The 21,470-nt window shown below is 41.7% G+C and overlaps 1 long non-coding RNA gene across 1 annotated transcript in view; it reads right to left on the reverse strand.

Annotated features, from left to right (window-relative positions):
- LOC125485176 overlaps positions 1-21,416 on the reverse strand; it is a 22,683-nt gene extending 1,267 nt beyond the window's left edge. The window contains exons 1-2 of the long non-coding RNA XR_007263926.1: positions 21,126-21,416; positions 6,996-7,074 (exon numbers count right to left, since the gene is read on the reverse strand). This is a non-coding gene — a long non-coding RNA (uncharacterized LOC125485176). The remainder of the gene's footprint in view (positions 1-6,995; positions 7,075-21,125) is intronic.
- Positions 21,417-21,470: the final 54 nt, after the last annotated feature.

The following is a 21,470-nucleotide window of genomic DNA, read 5'->3' on the forward strand; positions in this document are numbered from 1 at the left end:
ACCTTGTTGTCTCGGATTCTCCAGCATCTGCAGTTCCTACTATCTCTAAATAAATGTGAGTTCCTTTAAGCATACTTTGCAGGAAAATCCCAAATTCAGTCTCATTGCCTCATACACAGAGACCCGTTCTCTGAAACAACGAGAGGTACATGTCCAAGCCTTATGCCTTTCTTGAAATATTCAGGAGCTATTGTACCCCATTGCTTTCTCCATGGCAATACTTCAGCCAATCAGAGTCAACTAGCCAATGAATCAGCACCCTTTTCTCCTGCAGTAGAAATTGTTGTGATCATTTGAAATTTGACATTCTTACAGTAAGGACAGTTAAGGATCAGCAACCACTGCTGGACTAACTAGCGACACTCACATCCTGCGAAATTAAGAGAAAAAAGAAACGAATGCAATTGGGCATTGATTTTTCTGTCTTCAGGATAGAATATCCTTATTATCAAATGTATTCAAAATAAAAATACAGTGAAAAGTGTGTACTGTCACCCATCCATAAGTGCCAATCATATTAACTTCAAATAAAATTAGAAAAAAGATAACTTAAAGAGAGATTTTCTGAAGAAGGGTCTCGACCCGAAACGTCAGCTTTCCTGCTCCTCTGATGCTGCTTGGCCTGCTGTGTTCATCCAGCTCTACACCTTGTTATCTCAGATCCTCCAGCATCGGCAGTTCCTACTATCTCTGTAACAACTTAAAGAGAGTGCAACTTTTCCTTCTCTGCTGCTACACCATGCCACCGCCAGAGTCCCGCTCCAGGCGTCCCAGCCCACACCATGCCACTGCCAGGGGCCCACTCTACGAGGAAGTGTGAGTCCCACTCCAGGCTTCACAGGCCAACTGAGAGATCCTGTAGCCACGGTGCCACCGCTCCAGAGACCATCAAAGCCATCTCCTGCCAAACAGCTCTCTTTATCAGGTAAGTTTGGGAAAAAAGAAGGGGTAGAAGGGAAAAGAAAAAGATAAAATAATACTGATGAAGAGGGCAAGCCCAGGCACAGGAGCCCATAAGCTGCCTACTCCACTACTGCCATCTTGAAGCCCATCTTGAAGAATTATTTACACTGGCCACACATAGACCATGATAATACAAATGAATATTCACTTGGCTACCTTTGCCGATCCTCAAAAAGGATTGTGATACTGTGTTTTATGTACAGCTTCTTCCAAGCACTTCAGGTACAGGAAATTCAAGCATCATAGAAGAGCATGGTTTTATCTTTAGGCAAAGAGGGTAAGAACGTTGCTTTAGCCAGCCCTGCTTTAAATCCTCCACTAAAACTATTTTGAAAAAAAAGTCCTAACTGTTAACAGATTGGAAAGTCACTCAAGACTCCAGCTCTACAACAAAAAAAACTTTGCAAAGCAAGTAAGTAGTTAAATGCCTCAAAGCACCCAAAGGCAAGTTAAGGTAAAGGCAGATGTAATCTAACATTATAATCTACATTGTTATTTACTGCCCGGTTGCATTCCACAAAGAACATTCCCATGGTCAGACACAGCCTGAGTAATAAGTTCTAGGTGACGCTTAATGGATGATTTTCAAAGGTTAAAGACTAGGGTAGACTTAATTCTGTTCCAAACACATGACCCATGATTTTCAATGCTTCAAAATGAATTCCACACTTCTCACAGGCCTCTGCTGCCATACCCCACATCCCAAACCACCAACCCCTAATACTTTGCTGGCTGCTAAATTAACATTGAGGCAAAGAAAGTTAGGTGCCTCCTTTTTAGCTGCAGAGGTGGGGTCAGCACCTGGTATGATCCTTCTGCTTGAATGGTCAAGTCCAAAGCTTCCCTCACACTGGTTCTTGTCATACAGCCGGTGCGCAAATTAAAATTGAAGATTGGATCTCTTCTGACATTGCAACAGCCTGCCTGGCAGTGCAGGAGGGAGAGACAGTGGTGAAGAGAGATCTTCCCACAGTCTCCTTCAAATGGATCTGCAAGTTGTTTTTATTCTTTTCAAAGTATGTGGGCATCACTGCACTTGTTTCCCTTCCCTAATTACCCTTGAGAAGGTAGTGGTAAGCTACTTTTATAAATAGCTGCAGTCCATCTGGCACAGGTACGCATATAGGGAGGGAACTCCTGCTTATTTGACACAACAACAGTGAACAAACAACAATATTATTCCACATCAAGATAGTGTGTAGCTCAGGTGAGGAACTTGCAGGCAACAGTGTTCCATCCATCTACTGGTTTTGAACACTGTCAAAGCAGTCTTGGTAGGTTGTTGCAATGCATCTTGCTTTAGGTGGCAGATTGGGAATTGTTCAAGCGGGCTGCTTTGTCTTAGAAAGCAGTGAGTTCCTTAAGTGTTCTTGGAGTTGCATCCATCCAAGCAAGTGGGAAGTTTTCCATGAATTCCTGCCAGATATAGAATTGATGTCTTCTGAGGATCTAGCTAACAGAAACTGGTCTCTAACCCAATGGGTCTTGGTCATTATTCAACATGTAAACCCTCTGCCCGTTCATTTATCTCAAATGTATTTTCCATATTAAACTGCATCTGTCAATTCCCAATAAACAATCTTGCTCCTCCTGCAGCTTTTCCACATCGTCCATTGTATTAACTGCAGAAGCAGCAAATATTGAAATGTAACTACTGGTTCCCTGTTCCTCTTACTTTATAGTAAATGGGAACAAGATAAGCCATTCAACCCTTCAAGCCTTCTCCACCATTCAATATGATCACAACTGATCATCAAAATCAGTATCTTGTGATCTCTTTAGCCCTAAGAACTATATCTAAGTCCTTCTTGAAAACATTCAATGTTTTGGCCTCAACTGCTTTCTGTGGTAAAGAATTCCACAGGCTCATCACTCTCTGGGTGAAGAAATTTCTCCCCATCTCAGTAATAAATGGCCTGCCCCTTATCCTGTGAACCCCTGGTTCTGGACTCCCCAGTCATCGGGAACATCCTTCCTTTGTTTACCCTGACCAGTCCTGCCGGAATTTTATAGATTTCTATGAAACACCACCGCCCCCCCTCCGCCCCGCAATTTGTTTAAACTCAAATGAATATAGTCCTAACTGATCCAATCTCTCTTCATACCTCAGTCCTGTGATCCCAGGAATCAGTCAGGTAAACTTTCATTGTACTCTCTCTATAGCCATCTTTCCTCAGATAAGGAGACCAAATCTGCACACCACACTCAGGTGTGGTATCATTTATAACAATTTGAAGAGTCCTGATCTGTGAACTACACTTCTCATATCTCTCTAATCAGAATCCTTTCTCTTCTCACAAAGAGCACCCAGCCAATTTTTAATCCACCTAATATACAGTTCATGCTATACCTGGTTAAGTGCCAGATTTGTACTCTTCTGATGAAAATTCATTGACCCAAAACATTAACTCCTGTTTCTCTCCAGTTCGACATTTGTAACACTTTCTGTTTTATTTCAGATTTCCAGCGTCCACTATATTGTGCATTTGCTCCAGTAATTCTTCTCCAGCTCAAATTCTTCATTTCTGGGTTGTGGTGGTTCCAAAACTTGTTAACAACATTCAAGGTGACTGAAGTGATGCTCTTATACAATTCCAATTCATGTATATTTTCTTCATCTCTTAATGCAGCTCATTGTTCCATTTGTTCCCGCTACAGAATTGACGTCTTCTTAGGATCCACGTAGTAAAAGCCCAAGATCTCTGTTCCAATGTGTCTTGGTCATTATTCAACATGTAATCCCCTTGCCTGTTCATTTATCTCAAATGCATTGAAATATTTCATCAAATGTCTTTAGTATATTGTATCTCACAAACAATCATTTGGTAGTCCAGAACTTGTATGTTGCTGATCAGGGTGTCATGTTGCCCAAGCTTTTTCTTTTGCACTCATCAGGACAAATGCAAGAACGCCAAATTTGATTTGATTTGATTTATTATTGTCACATGTACCTAAGCAGAGTGAAAAGTTTTGTTTTGCAAGCAGTACCGGCAGATCATAACATACAAGGACATACAGATCATACGGTGTTTAGACATAGAGAGGCGTACAAGGCATACAATTTCAAATGATCACAACTTATACTCTTGAGGAAAAAGATTTTGATTGGTTGGTAAATCAGCTTAGATTTGTTGAGGTGCTATAGAGTCATTAAATCATTTACTACAGAAGGAGCTCTTCAGCCAACCTAGTTTGCACTATCTACATTTCCCACTTTCTATGGAGAAAGCAATACTGAACTATAGGCATCCCAAGATCCTGGGAGATTCAAAAGACAGGGCTTGGTTTGGATATTTTCCTTTTTGTTTGGAGACAAATTGCTTCTTCACACAAATGGTGATGACCATGAATCATAGAATCCCTACAGTGTGGAAACAGGCCATTTAGCCCAACAAATCCATACCAACCCTCCGAAGGGCATTCCACCCAGATCCATCCCCATTCCCTTTCCCCGTAACCCTGCATTTCCCATGGCTAATCCACCTAACTTACACACCCCTGGACACTATGGGAAATTTAGCATGGCCAATCCACCTAATCTGCACATCTTTAGACTGTGGGAGGAAACCAGAGCACTCAACAGAAACCCACGTGGACACGGAGAGATTGTGCAAACTCCACACAGACAAGGGTGGAATCAAACCCGGGTCCCTGTTGCTGTGAGGCAGCAGTGCTAACCATTGAGCCATCGTGCCACCCCAAAGCTTAATCGATTTCTGTTGTTCCAAGAAATCAAAGAAATGGACAAAGGCAGATTAATAGAGTTAAGTCAGAGATCAGCCATGATCTGTTTAGATGTCAGAATAGGCTTGAGTGGCTAGATGGCCTCCTCCTATTCTTATGTTTAAGAATGATTGAATTCCAAGCATAAAATTCTACCTATAACAATGATATTTACCACCTAGAAGGACAAGGGAAGCAGATGCATGGAGAACGATTACCTGCAAGTTCCCTTCCAACCACTTACCATCCTGACTTGGAAATATAGCACCATTCCTTCACTGTTGCTGGTCAAAATCTTGGATTTCCATCCAATAGCACAGTGGGTGTACCTAACCACCATGACCTAAAGTGGTTCAGAAAGACAGGGATGGGCAATAAACACTGGTTGTGAACGAAAAAAAATCTTAAAAATCAAAGGGAAAAAAGACCAATATTGATTTGAAGCAAAATCAGAAATTGCTGGAAAAGCTCAGCGGGTCTGGCAGCATCTGTGGTGAGATATGAGCGTTCCGAGGAAGGGTCACTGGACCTGAAAAGTTAAATTTAACTTCTCTCCACAGATGCTGCCAGACCCGCTGAGCTTTTCCAGCAATTTCTGTTTTTGTTTCTGATTTTCTAGATACGCAGTTCTTTCCGTTACTAATTTTGAAGTTTGAAATCAATTGGATTTGCTTTGAAGTAATCTATTTCTGTAGGACTCAAACGGAGAAAAAATAATAACCATTCAATTGTCATAGTGAGAGATTGCTTCTTTTAAAAGTTATTAATTATGTGTGTTCTTAAATGAATAAAATATAGAGCACTTTTCGAATCACAATTAAACAGTCAGAATGATTTATACAGGAGTTATGAATTCCAGTCTCTTGGTTCTGGCTCCATTTTACCAACCAGAATGTAGATGTAATTGTAAACCCGTTCCATTATTGGCATGTGAGAATATTCCTTTGAGGATTAACAAATTGTGGCTATAATAATGTTGCTATTATAAATTAAATTTGTATATACAACAATAAAATGCATTTTTGCAGTAATTATTTACAGTGAATATGAATGAAAAATTTTGATTTCAAAGAAATTCATCAAATCCATATCAGTTCATCATAAATTGGGTGCACAATTTTCTCAATTAATTAACCATGGCCAGGAGTGGGTGGGGTGAGAGAAACAGATCGCATTTCTTTTACAGATGTTAATTTATAAACCTACCAATGTCCAGAGAAGTACTTTGTAGTCAGATCAACTGATGACTACTGTGAATCGCGCAGATGAGGAGCTTCCTAAGTTTGACTTCAACATGCAGGTTTGGGCAGAGCTTTGTGGGAGCAGAGAAACTTAAATAACAAACACACCAAAGAATGTAAAGGACACTGGAGAGTTCAAATTTGATTAAACCTGATTCCTCCTTGCCAAATTTCTCCTCTTCATAAGAAGCAACTGGCACCGCTGAACTAGAGTAGATATTTACAGCAGACCTGAACACGAAACCTGATAAATAGCACAAAATTGGCAATAAAATATACTCAAGAACAATTGGTTTCTGCACACATTTGAGTTAGTCTACTTTGTCAGATAAAACATTTCTTTAACATGGGTGCCAAGTTGTCGCAATGTTCGTAGGCTTATTGGCAACTAGTGTGCCTGTATTCACAGTGTCGTTGAAATTATGCTCGTGACATATTTGCCTAAACATATTCCAACAGGTTATTACACATTGCTATGTCTCCAGCACATTTGGCTTTCAAGCATATGTTGAAATCTTGCCAAAGGTTGTTTGTTCCAATACAAGTTCAGCTGATTGGCCAGATCATTTGCAAGATGTTCCACCCAAGCAGACATCGCTTGGCCTTGCACGAATTAACTTGAATATCTTAAATGGGTTATCTTTCAAGTGACTTTTGTTGCAGGGGTCTGCAAAGGTAGAATGTTCAAAATGCCATCTCAGCTGCCAAGGTCACTTTGACATGTAGTCTTTTTAGTTCCAAGACATTAAAATGGCTTTGGAAGGTGTGGGCACCTCTCACAAATATTTTCAAGAAAATTTGCAGCTTAGCAAAGGACCACCGCCAGTTGTGGAACAGGAGTTAAGGCCAATTTGACTGAACACCGCAGTTTTTAAATTTTGTTAGTGTAAGGAAGTTTAACGCAAAAAAAAATCCGTGGAATGATTTTAACAGCAGTGTATTCAGGTCAAATTACTAAGATGCAACTGGTCAGAAAAGGCTTCACAACTGAGTCCATTTGACTCAAGTATTAAAAACTTGCCAACTGGATATTTTAAATAGCTGATTTTGGAGAAATGCATTACAAACCTCCAGTTCCTCCAGCTCCACACTATGTTGACTTTGACTCCAGCATCTGCAGTTCTTGCTATCTCCAAGGTTCAGTATACTGTTTTTTAAAAAGTTTAAATTAAAATTTGCACATCATTCATAAGAAATCATGCAATGAGAAAAATATAGCAGGTCATCAAACCATAAAGCCTTTACAGTTTAAATAAGCATAAACATTTTGGAAGGTTCCTGGTATTAGAAACTATCATTATGAACTCTATTCCCAATATAATCTACAATGTCAGAAGTTCTGAAAAACATCACCAGTTCCACAGAATGAGCAAACAAGTTTCCAGAACATGCACTCATTCTCATCCTGGCTCCCATGCAAACAAAATCGACTCTTTGCTGGTAAAGAAAGGCTTGCATTTACATAGCACTTTTCACAGCCGTGTTATGTGCACATTGAAGTGCTTGTTTGAAGTTCAGTGCTTGATGTTACCTGGGAAATGAGTCAGTGCATTTGTGCTCTTGCAAACAGCGATTTGGTAATGGCCAGATACCCTGTTTTTGTGATGTTGATTGAGGGATAAATGTTGGCCAGGATATCAGGGATCGCTGTCTTGCCCTTCTTGAAAAAAGCATCACGTGTGTCTTCCACATCCATCTGATAGAATGTAGAATAAGGGAAGAAGCTACCGATAAGATAGCTAATGACCTCACTAACAGTAACTTTTGTTAGGTCACAGGACATACAGTATGTTAGATGTCTTGCTCTAAGATGGTCATGCTGGAAACACTTCCTGCTCTATATGGAATGTATATAGCTGAATAAAAGAAGAGTCTGGCAGCCAAGAATTGCCCTGTGGCTGTCTCTAAGTATGATTACAAATTTGTGGTAGTGGACCTTCCTCCTAGGAATGGGACCGGCATCCAGCAGCCCCTAGGCACTGACCTGAAATTTTAGCAAAGATTAACAGCATGTCCTGATGTTAAAGCACAACAGGAGGAGAAAAACAGCAGTCACGTAAAATGAAGTAACTGAAACTGGCAGAGAATCAGTTCCCTTCTTCAATATTGATATCCCTTCCTTCAATTAAATAGAAATAATTAAGCAGCATGTTATTGAATTTTGTGATGAAGGGTGTAAAATTCATATATATTACTATCATTTTTGGAATTTAAATTTCAGAGTAGAGTGAGGGGTATTGATTACTTCTGTGAAGGATTTTCTTTAAATCAAAATTGTTAGTTTTGTCCTTCTGGAAGAATCCTGCATTTTGTCAGAAAGCAGGTGACTGCAGTCTTGTAGCTTTAATGAAAAGATGTTTATACAGTTGGGTTTACAACAGGTAAAATTGATATGCTTTGCTTTCAGTCTAGAAAGAATCTAGGATTCAGCATTCTTAAAATTCTGTGGAGAAGACACTAGAGATTCAGTCTGTAAGGAAGTGTTATTTTTATACATTCACAGGATGTGGGCATCACTAGCTAGGCCAGCATTTATTGCCCATCCTTAATTGCTTAGAAGGCAGTTTAAAGTCAGCCACATACCTGCAGATCTGGAGTCACACGTATAACAGACCAGGAAAGGATGGCAGACCTTCTTCCCTGAAGGACATTTGTGAACCAGATGCGTTTTTACAACATTTGACGTTGTTATATGGTTGTCACTATGCTGCGGTTTTAATACAGTCAAGGGCGAGGAAGCAGACCCCTTGTCCACCTAGGCCGAAATAGAGATCAAACCCCATGCTGTTGGCATCATTCAAAATCACACACCAGCCGTCTAGCCATCTGAACTAATTGCCACCAGAAAAAGCTAGATTAGAGGTATGGAAAATATAGGTAGAAGCTTTTAGGGCTGCAGGTGCTTACTGAAATGTGGGCATAAAGCAATTTAAAGAACAAGGATCAAATTGTTAAATTTGAGGAATTAAAGAGATAGAGGAGTCCAATGTAGATGCAGGATGGCATGGAGGGTGAACAGCCCTTGATGTGGGACAGGACAAGAGCAGAGCTTTGAAAGAGCTTATGTTTACACAGGATGGGGAGTCCAGCTAGAAGACCATTGAAATAGTCTGACTTGAGGTGAAACTGGTATGAATGAGGGTTTCAGCAGTGACCAGACTGAAACAAGGACAGAGGCTGGCATTGTTATGAATGCAGTTTTGTCATGATGACAATCTGAGGTCAGACCTCAACACAGGGTCAAACAAGGCAGTGAGGTGGCAAACAAATATTCACAAGAGAAAATGGAAATAACCAAAATGAAGCATTATCCCATGACTGATGATAGGTAGAGGATGCAGGTATTGGCAGAAAAAACAAAACAGCAAGATGCAAGTAGACCAGTTTGACCAGTTTCGATAGCAAGACCTATCATTATAATGGAGGGAAAAGTTTCTTTTTAGAATGTCGCACATCAGGGTAGTCCAGTTTGCAGTGTGCTGCTGCTGCTAAGTAACATGCAAAAAAAAGTCTTAAGTACATACATTAACAAATATTCTTGGTCCTAAAAGAATATATTGGAATATTTTGGCATTTCTTTATCTTTGGAATTCCTGATTCATCCATTTCAAAGGATGTCTGGATGGGTTAAAGTGAATGTTGTACACAAGATATTGGAACATTTTGACACAGGCTAGATGAACAGGTCTCTTCCTCTCTGTTATCGCTCATATCTGCAATTTAAACTCATTACTTTCCCAATTTTTGGATCTCCACAGTGTAATTTTTCTTGTGCCCTTGGTCACTCCAAGTCTAGAAACATAGAATATAGGAGCAGGAGTAGGCCAATTGGCCCTTTGAGCCTGCTCTGCCATTCAATATGATCCTGCCTGATCATCCAACTCAGTCCCCTGTTCCCACTTTCTCCCTACATCCTTTGATCCCTTTAGCCCCAAGAACTATATCTTCATTCTTCTTGAAAGTCTTCATGATCAAGTCATCAAGAAGCCCTGCCCTGATTTCAAACAGTCCAGTGAAGAACGACCTTTTTTTCCTTTCCATTTGAAGTTGCACTTATATTCTGCCCACGCCTGTAGAACTGAAAAGCAATCCGAGTGTAACCTCAGTCCCTCCATTACTTATGGAAAACAGAACAGTACAACACAGGAACATGCCCTTCGGCCCACCATGTCTGGTGCCATCCATGATGCCATTCCAAAATTATCATACTTCTTAAAATTATATTCTGCTGTTTATAGTATACCAAGAGATCTGCTGCCATTATATAACACACTTGTCTGTCTCATGCCTCCCTACATATTCACTGCGACTACTCTGTGACATCCATCATCCAACTATGCCATGGTCAACCCTCTTCTGCTGTCGCCGACATTGCTGTCCAGGAGGGATCCTCTAGCCTTTCAGCTCTGATCAAATGGCAGAAATGCTGACCTCTTCATTTCTAGGTGTCACTTTGAGAGGTTGTTATTCACTAATTTCACTTTTCTTCCCTTCTCCCAAAGGCACTGGCTGCTGCTCGGATAGCTATTCCCATCCAATTGACCATTCCTCCAAGAATCAGCACAGAGGAAGGCCATCCATCCTATTATATCTGCAAAAGTGCTATCCAATTGTTCCAATTCCCTGCTCTTTGCCTGTAGCCCAGCAATTTCTTTTCCTCTTCAACTTCGTACCCAATTCTCATGGTCTTTGGTAGACTTTGTTTACTTGGTCTTAGGTAGACTTTATTAACTTGGACTTTAGTAAAGCCTTTGACAAAGTTCCACATGGTAGATTAATCAGTAAAGTTAGATACCTGGGATTCAGGGTGAGTTTGCCAATTGGATACAAAATTGGCTTAATGGCTAGAGACTAGAGAATGACATTGGAGAATTGTTTTTTGAACTGGAGACCTGTGACCAGCAGTGTTCTACAGGGATCAATGCTGGGTCCACTTTTGTCTATTATATATATAAATTATTTAGATGAGAATATAGAAAGCATGGTTAGTAAGTTTGCAGATGACACCAAAATTGGTGATATAGTGGACAGTGAAGAAGATTATATAGATTACAGAAAGATCTTGATCAATTGGGTCAATGGGCTGAAGAGTGGCAAACGGAGTTTAATTTGGATAAATGCGAGGTATTTCATTTTGGTAAAACAACACAGACAAGATTTGTACAGTTAAAAGCAGGGTCTTGGGAAGTGTTTTAGAACAGAGAGTCCTAGGGGTTCATGTCCATACTTCTTTGAAGTTTGCATCACATATACATAGTGTGGTTAAGAAGGTGTGTAACATGCTTGCCTCATTGCTCAGACCTTTGGAGTTGGGACGGTATGTTGAGATTGTACAGGACATCGGTAAGGCCTCTTCTGGAATACTATGTTTAGTTTGGTATCCCTGTTATAGGAAGGATATTGAGCTGGAAAGAGTTCAGAAGAGATTTACTACGATGTTGTCAGGAATGGAGGATTTGCGTTATGAGGAGAGGCTGGATAAGCTGGGACTTCTTTCACTACAGTGTAGGAGTTGGGAGGTGACCTCATAGAAGTTTATAAAATAATGACAGGTATAAATAAGGTGAATGGCAGATGTATTTTCCCTAGGGTGGGAGATTTCAAGACTAGAGGTCATATTTTAAGGTGAGAGAAGAAAGATTCAAAAAAGACTTTTTTACACAAGAGAGTGGTTTGTTTGTGGAATGAACTTCCAGAGAAACTGGTGCACGCGGGTACAGTTACAACTTCTAAAAGACATTTAGATAAGTACATGAATAAGAAATGTTTGGAGTGATAGGGCCAAGCACAGGTGGTTTAGTTTGGGATTATGGTCGGCATGGACTAGTTGGACGAAAGAGCCTGTTTCAATGCTGTATGGCTCTAAGACTATGACTCTATGAAATCTGCCCTTTCAGTTAATTTGAGATCGTAGTTCCTGAATCACTATTGACGTTTACAGTTAACAAGCTAGTACCTAGAAAATACTAACACCGTTAGAATTGTTTTCTCAGGTAAAAAGCTTTTGTTTTGACAGCTATTTTCCTGTGGTTACACAGAGGAGGGGGAAGAACCTAAAAAGATGTTTGCTTTAGAACAAACTTCACTACCCTGGTGTTCTGGCTAATGGTTTCCCCTTAGCATCACAAAGAAAGAACAAATTATCTGGTCACTTATCTCGTTGCTGCTGGTGGGATATAACGTGTACTATATTATAATAAAATATTATATATTGCTATAGAAATGCATTTTTTTCCTTTCCCTGTGCAGATCCAAGATCAGGGACTTAAAAGGGTGTGAAATTAAAAAAAGGAGAAAATATTGGAAACATTCAACAGGCTATGGCAGCATCTTGGGAGAGAAACATTTTAAGTCTGGAAAAACTGGGAAAAGTTAGCAATGTTGAAGATACGGGAAGCTTGTCATGGTTCAGGAAATTCCAGAGACAAAAGCAGAACTTCTTCAAGTCAGGCATTCTGGAAGTGAAGTGACAGCAATTTAAACATGAATCGAAAAGCAGTGTCCTCTTTCAAGGTGACCAGGCATCCAGGTTATACCAGGAAATGACTTTTTTATATTACCTGTGCCAGAAACCTGACAATTTCCTAAAAACAGTTCAACTATCCCAGTTTTCACCTTTTTCTTTTGGGTTAAACATAACCTGGGCCAGACAATGGGAAAATCTGTGTCAACTTTCTTCCTGCAAACACCCATCACATAATAGATGGTATCCCACCCCTCTGGCAAACTGAAGAGAGTCATCAATACCATTTGGGCACCGAGTGCTCTATTTCTGATGGCAAAATGTTCTATGGAATAGTGTTGCTAACTCTATCTGGACATTTTCCAGGAGATGGCAGCACATGACCTCCCACCTTTAACTGCCCTATCCTCAAGACTCCCACCATTCCTTATCCACTATATCAATCACCACCGAGACCTGCCTTTATGAAGCTTTTTAATTATCAAGGCTTTAACTTTCAAAATATCTGATCTTATTTATTTTGTCACCCTAATACTGCTGGCATAACCTGCTGGATATTTCCAGTAGTTTTCTGCTGCTATTCAAGCTTTCCAGCTTCCGTAGTATCACAGAATCATTGCAGACCATTTTAGCCCGTCATGCCAGCTCTTATGCCAATCAATTGCCTTTTCTTCATAATCTTGCACATAGATAATTCTTCAAACAGAAACAAATGTCTTCTTGAATGCAAATTTAAATATGCTAATAGTAGCGTCCCTACCCTTGGACCAGGAGGTCTCAGTTCAAGTCCCACTTTCTTCAGAGTTATATCATAACATATCTGAATAAGCTGACTGAAAACTTAGACTTTTTTAAGCACAGAAAGAGATCCTTTGGCCCATCATTTCATGCCAGACATCAAGAACCTAACTACTCTAATTACATTTCCCAGCACTTCACCCATAGCCTTCTATGTTATGGCATTTCAAGTGCTCTTTTTATATGATTCTTAAAAGTCTTGAAGGCTCCCACCTCTATCACCCTTTTAGGTACCTTTACAGCATGGAAAGAGACCCTTCAGTCCAACTCGTCCATGCCGACCAAGTTTCCCAAATGAAACTAATCCCACTTGCCTGCATTTGGCCCATATCCCTCTGAACCTTTCCTATACAAGTGCCTATCCAAATGTCTTTGAATGTTTTAACTGAACCTACATCTATAACTTCCTCTGGCAATTTATTCCACATACAAACCATGCTCTGTGTAAAAACGTTGCACCTCAGGTCCCTGTTAAATCTTTCTCATGTCACCTTAAAAATGTGCCCCCTTATTGAACTCCCCTACCTTATGGAAAAGGCCTTTGCTATTCACCTTATCTATGACCCTCATAATTTTATAAGCCTCTGTAAGGTTACCTCTCAATCTCCTTTGCTCCAATGAGAAAAGTCCCAGCCTATCCAGCCTCTCCTTATAACTCAAACCCTCTAGTCCCAGCAACATCCTGGTAAATCTTTTCTGAACCCTCCCCACTTAAATAATATCCTTCCCATAGCAGGGTGACCAGAACTGTACACAGTACTCCAAATGAGGCCTCACCAACGTCTAACAATTTTGGTTTCCGTTTGGTTCAGATGTACAGCATCCGGAGTTTTTTGTACAATAGGCGTTGTATTTTTGTATATTTTGTATTTTTTTGTATATTTTTGTATAAAAATTCACCCATTTTTGTATAATGGGTGAATCTTGCTTCCAATGCAATCACATCCCTTTGGGACCTTGCAGCTTCAGTACTCTATATTGAGTTCAATAATTTTAGAACCTGAACACTCTCTCCATGTCTTTTACCCATCCCCACAGCCCAGGTCAGTCATGGTATGGCTTACTTCCAGCACAGCCATAGAGTCCTACAGCACGGAGACAGCCCCTTCGGCCCAAACAGGTCCATGCTGACCAAAATGCCCATCCACGCTAAGCCTATTTCCCTGCACTTGGCCCACATCCTTCTAAACCTTTCCTCTCCATGTAATCATCCAAATGCCTTTTAAATGTTGTTAATGTACCCGCCTCAACTGCTTCCGCTGTCAGCTTATTCCATATGCGTACCACCCTCTGTGAAAAAAGTTGCCCATCAGGTTCCCATGTATTCTTTCCCCTCTTAATTTGAACTGATGCCCTCCAGTTCTCGATTCCCTAACCCTGTGAATGTCTGAGTGCATTCACCCTATCCATGCCTCTCATGATCTTATACACTTCTATAAGATGCCCCCTCAGTCTCCTATGCTCTAAAGAAAAAAGTCCTAGCTTGTCCAGTCTTTCCCTATAACTCAGTCCCTTGAGTCCTGGCAACAGCCTTGTAAATTTCTTTTGCACTCTTTCCAGTTTAATAACATCTTTCCTACAGCAAGGTGACCAAAACTGAACACAATATTCCAAGTGCGGCCTACCAACATCCTGTATAACCACAACATAACTTCTCAACTTCTGTACTCAATGCCCTGACTGATGAAGGCCAGTGTGTCATAAACCCTGTCTATCTGTAACTCCACTTTCAGAGAACTGTGCACCTGAACTCCAAGGTCCGTCTGTTCCACTACACTCCTTAAGGTCCTACCATTCACCATGAAACCCCTACTTTGGTTTGACTTTCCAAAATGCAACACCTCACACTTATATATCTTAAACTCCATTTGCCATTTCTCAGCCCACTTCCCCAGCTGGTCAAGATCCTGCAACAATTTCTCATAACTTTCCTCACTGTCCACAATTCTGCCTATTTTGTGTCATCTGCAAACTTACTAATCATGCCTAGTACATTCTCATCTAAATCGTTGATATAGGTAACAAATTGCACTGGGCCCAGCACCGACCCCTGAGGCACACCACGAGTCACAGGCCTCCAGTCCGACAAGCATCCTTCCACTATTACTCTCCACTATTACGGCTTCCTACCATCAAGCCAACTGTGTATCCAATTTGCCAGCTCTCCCTGGATTCCATGCAATCTAACCTTCCAGAACAGCCTACCATGGAACCTTATCAAAGGCCTTACTGAAATCCATATAGACTACATCTACACCCTGTCCTCATTAACCTTCCTGGTCACTTCATCAAAGAACTCTAACAAATTTGTGAGGCATAATCTCCTATGCACGAAGCCATGCTGACCACTCCCAATCAAACCCTGTCTTTCTAAATGCATATCTTATCCCTCAGAATCTTCTCAAGTAACTTACCCACTACAGATGTTAAGCTACTGGTCTATAATTCCCAGGATTTCTTTGCAGCCCTTCTTGAATAAGAGCACAACATTCGCTACCCTCCAGTCTTCCGGGACCTCACCCGTGGCTAACAATGATGCAAATATATCATCCTGGGCCCCCGCAATTTCTCCTCCAGCCTCTTGTAGGGTTCTTGTGCACCTGATCAGGACCAGGAGATTTATCCACCTTCATATATTCTAATACTTCCAACACCTCCTCTACTGTGATATGGACATTGCCAAGATATTGCCACTAACTTCCCCAAGTTCCCAAGTCTTCATGTCTTTCTCCACGGTTAACACGGAGGAAAAATATTCATTGAGGAACTCACCCATCTCCTACAGTTCCACACAAACATGTCCACTTTGGTCCTTGAGGGGTCCCATTCTGTCTCTACTTATTCTTTTTCCTTTAATATATTTGAAGAATCTCTTTGGATTCACCCTAATCTTCTCAGCCAAAGCTATCTCGTGTTCCCTTTTCACCCACCTGATTTCCTTCTTCAGTGAACTCCTGTATCCCCTATATACCTCCAGGGATTCCCTTGATCCAGCTACCTGTTCCTGAGCCATGCCTTCTTTTTTTCTGGTCAAAGCCTCAATATTTCTTGTCATTCAGCGTTCCCTACTGCTGCCAACCTTGCCCTTCACCCTCACAAGAACATATAGACCTTGAACTCTAGCTATCACACTTTTAAAGGCCTCCCATTTGCCAGAGATCTCTTTGCCTGCAAATGAACTACTCCAATCAACCCCTGCAAGCTCCTGTCTAATTCCATCAAAATTCGCCTTGTCCCAATTTGGAACTTGAACCTTCTCCATAACTTTTTAAAAATTCATAGAACTACGGTCACTGGTCCCAAAGTGCTCCCCCACTGTCACCTCAGACACCTGTCCTGCCCTATTTTCCATGAGTAGGTTGAGTTTTGCCCCTTCCCAAGTAGGACCCTCTATATACTGCTTAAGGAAACTTTCCTGAACACACTTAACAAATTCCACCCCATCTAAGCCTTTAACACTGTGGCAGTCCCAGTCTATGTTAGGAAATTTAAAATCCCCCACTATGACAACCCTATTACTCCTGCAAGTCTCTGCAATCTCACTGCGTATTTGTTCTAATTCCTGTTGACTATTTGGAGGCCTATAGTACAACCCCGTAACGTTACCATCCCCTTCTTATTTCTTAGCTTCACCCACAAAGACTGACTGAATGATCCCTCAGTTATTTCATCTCTGACTACTGCTGTGACACTCCCCTTAACCAAAAATGCAATTCCGCCTCCCCTTTTTCCTCCTCTGTCCTGTCTACAGCACCTGTACCCTGGCACATTAAGCTGCCAGTCCTGTCCCTCCCTTAGCCATGTTTCTTTAGTGGCTATAATATCCCAGCCCCATGTACCTGTCCACACACTGAGTTCATCGGCCATACCTGTCAGCCCTCTTGCATTGAAATAGATGGAATTTAATCCAACAGGCATTCCTCATTCCCTGTCCTGTTTCAGCCTTACCTGCCGCTTCAACTTGCTATTTCTGATTACTGTATCTCCTTCCAGCCTCGCACTTGCCTCCATGCTGTTGAAGATCCCACACCCCTGCCAATCTAGTTTAAACCCTCCCTTGCAGCACCAGCAAATCCTGCCCGCCAGGATACTTGTCTCCCTCCAGCTCAGGTGCAACCCATCCCTCTGTCACCTCTGCCCCAGAAAAGATTCCAATGATCCAGGAATCTGAATCCCTGACCCCTGTACGAATTTTTTAACCACACATTCATCTGCCATACCCTCCTGTTCTTACCCTCACTAGCATGTGGCACTGGAAGTAATCCTGAGATTACCATGGTCGAGGTCCTGGTTTTTAACTTTTTTTCCTCGCTCTGTATAATCATTCCACAGGACCCAATCCCTATTTCTACCTATGTCATTTGTGCCAGCATGCACAAAGGCTTCTGGCTGGCTCACCCTCCCCCTTGAGAAAGTTTTGCAGCCACTCCAAGACATCCTGGACCCTGGCACCTGGGATGCAACACACCATCCTGGATTCCCGTCTGCGGCCAAAGAATCTCCTGTCTGTCCCCCTAACTATCAAATCTCCTATTACTGAGATCCTGTTTACCTTTACTCTCTTCTGCCGTGCCCCAGAGCCAATCGTAGTGCCACTGACCTGGCTACTGGTGCTTTCCCCTGAACGGTCAACCCCCCCCAACTGTATCCAAAACGGTATACTTGTTTTTGAGGGGAATGGCCACAGTGGATTCCTGCACTCTCTGCCTACTCCCTTTGCCTTTCCTGGTGGTCACCCAGCTGCTCTCTGCCTGCACCTTAGGTGTGACCACCTCAATGAAACTTTTATCTATGATGTGCTCAGCATCTTGGATGATCCCAAATGTATCCAGCTCCAGCTCCCTAACATGGTCTCCCATGAGCAGCAGCTGAATGCACTTTCCACAGGTGTAGTCATCAGGGATGATGGAAGTCTCCCTGAGCTCCCACATCCTGCAGGAGGAGCATGCCACTGCCCTAACTACCATCTCAAATGCTCTAAGACTAAAGAGGAAACTTAAAAGGACTTTACCTGAGTTTACCTTTACTTTTTGCTGAGCTGCTGTTCACCAAAGCCTCTCGAGCCAATGCCTTATTTTTCATCCTGCCACCAACAAATTTTCAAAAGCACATCCCTTTCCCCTTTTTTTTGGTTATAGGAGGAGGGAGGGAAACACCACAGTGATGTAATGTTTGGAGCTTAAGTACTCCTTGGATGCCGGGCCCCAATAATCTGCTCCTTAGTGCTATGTATGCACCAAAGAGATGCCTCTCCCTCTCAGTCACCCTCTGCTGGATCCAATGCATTTTCACACCCCATAGCCCCCATTATGAGCTATCTAACTTCTCTTCTTAAATAAACAAAGAACTACAGATGATGGAAATCTGAAACAAAAATAAAAATTGCTGGAGAAACTCAGCAGTACTGGCAGCATCAGTGGAAAGAAAACAGAGTTAATGTTTCAAGTCCAGAGATGCTTCAACAAATCCCTCTGTCTGTCTAACTTTTTTCCTTTCTCTCTGGGCTGTCTCTAACTATCTGTTCACTCCTTGTCCCCCAACCCCGCATCACCATCATCAAGATAAGAACCATAAGAAATAGGAACAGGAGTAGGTCATTCGGCCCTCGAGCCTGCTTCGCCATTCAAAAGGGGCATGGCTGATCCAATGTTCCTCACAACCACTTTCCTGGGTCTTCCCCATAACCCTGACTGATCAAGAACCTCTCTATCTCAACCTTAAATATACACAAGGGACTTATTCAGTATTATAATCAGCTGGCACCATACAATCTGCAAATAATTCTGGTTTCCATTTGCCAAAAAGAATAGAGAGAGAGACAGCTGCAGAAGCTCAAAAATAAATGTTTACTGAAATGAGGCCTGAGTGAGAGTCCTATCAGAAAAGATGGAACAGTTTGAACTTTTCTGTAGAAAAGAAAAGGCTGAAGGATAAGCTGCTGGAAATATTTATGAATTGATAGGGCAGGTACACTTAGATAGCCACTAAAAGATCCAATAGGGAATTCAGAGCAAACCTCGTTACCCACAGAATGGTGAAAATATGGAACCCATGCACATAAGGAATGATTGAAGCAACTAGTGTTGTTGTATTTGAAGGGGATATGTTGATAGGGTTAGATAAAGAGTTTTGGGAGGAGGTTTGTGTTGATCATAGGCACTGCAATAGGCCTTTTGATTCAAATGACTTGTTTCATGTTTGAAGTTGAATATCTCCCTTTTCTGAAAGTTATGATTGAATCTGATTCCACCAACCTTTCAAGCAGCACCTTCTGGACCATTATCATTTCTTGCATTAAAAGAAAATTCTCCTCAAAGTCCATCACCAGAGATCAACATATCAACACAAGATGTTAGGGTAGCTAAAACCCGCTATGCAGAAGGATAATTCAAAACAAGTATTTGTCATGTCTTCATTCACTGAAGCTGAGAAACCAATTAATAGTGAGATTCTGGGGTGTGTCAAACAGAGAGACCTTGGGGTGCAGATATATAGTTCCTTGAAAGTGGCAACACAGGTAGACAGGGTGGTGAAGTAGGCATTTGATACACTTGCCATCATCAGTCAGAACACTGAGTATAGAAGTAGAGACGTTGTGTTATATCTGTACAAGACATTGGTAAGGCCACTAGGAGACAGCAAGAACTGCAGATGCTGGAAGTCAGAGTCAATACAGTGTGGAGCTGATGAAGGCTCCCGACACAAAACATCAACTTTCCTGCTCCTCTGTTGCTGCCTGACCTGCTGTGTTCCTCCAGCTCCACACTGTATCGATTGTTAAGGCCACGTTTGAAGTAATACAATTCTGGTCACCCTGCTATAGGAATAATGTTATTAAACTGAATAGGGTGCAAAAAAATTTACAAGAATGCTATCCAGTCTGGAAGGTTTGAGTTATAAGGAGAGGGTGGATAGGCTGGGACATTTTTTCCCTGGAGCATAGGTGAATGAAGGGTGATCTTGTAGAGGTTAATGCATTCATAAATATCCAATGGTAGAGGAATCCAAAGCCAGAGGGCAGAGGTTGAATGTGAGAGGGGAAAGATTTAAAAGGGACCTGAGGAGCAACCTTTTTCCAAACAGAGGAAACGAGCTGCCAGAGTAGTGGCAGGTACAATTACAATGTATATAAGACATTTGGACAGGTACATGGATAAGGAAGAAAAACCAAAAGAACTGTGGATGCTGTAAATCAGAAACAAAAATAGAAATTGCTGGAAAAGCTCAGCTGGTCTGGCAGCATCTGTGGAGAGAAATCAGAGTTAACGTTTCAGGTCAAGTTCTGAGGAAGAGTCATTCTACCCGAAACGTTAACTCCGATTTCTCTCCACAGCTGCTGCCAGACCTGCTGAGCTTTTCCAGCAATTTCTGTTTTTGTTATGAATAAGAGAGGTTTAGAGGTAAGACGTTTCCCCTGGTTGAGGAGCCTGTAACTATGAGACACCATTGGAAAATAAGTGGGATACCATTTAGTGCCGAGGTGAGGAAAATTTCTTTTACTCAGAAGGTGGCATAGTGGCTCAGCGGTTAGCACTACTGCCTCACAACACCAAGGACCCGGATTCGATTCCATCCTTGGGCAGCTGTCTGTGTGGAGTTCGCACATTCTCCCTGTGTCTGCGTGGGTTTGTGCTGGTTGCTCTGTTTTCCTCACAGTCCAAAGATGTGCAAGTTAGGTGGATTGGCTATGCTAAATTGCCCGTTGTGTCGAGGGGTGTCTAAGTTAGGTGGATTAGACAGGGGAAATGCAGAGAAAGGGTAGAGGAATGGGACTGGGTGGGGATGCTGTTCGGAGGGTCGGTGTATACTTGTTGGGCTGAATGGCCTGCTTCCACACTGTAGAGAGTCTATGATTGTGAACCTTTGGAATTCCGTACCACAGAGGGCTAAGCTCAGTATGTAAAAGTATGTTTGAGTATGTAAAAAAAGATAAGTACCACATTTTCCTCGCTGATGTCAATTCTGATGTGGGGTCACTGGACTCGAACCTGCTTTCTCTCTCCACAGATGCTGATGAGTTTCTCCAGCAATTTCTGTTTCACATCCTTCCTATAAAGCAGAACTGCACACGGTACTCCATGTATCTATACATTAAAAAAAGGGGTGCTTTGTTTTTACAGTGGAGACCTTTCAGACAGGAGTTGGAGATCATTTCCAATTTTAGGGTTGTTTTTGTTTGAAGCGTCTTGTTCTTGTGTAGAGGGACCATTCAGGTTGCTGTAGCAACCAACTCCAACAGAACCGGAAGACGTTGCCGGGTGACCCGGAAGCAGTAACTCCCG

Source organism: Rhincodon typus, chromosome 16 (assembly GCF_021869965.1).
Source record: "Rhincodon typus isolate 14 chromosome 16, sRhiTyp1.1, whole genome shotgun sequence".
NCBI lineage: Eukaryota > Metazoa > Chordata > Chondrichthyes > Orectolobiformes > Rhincodontidae > Rhincodon > Rhincodon typus.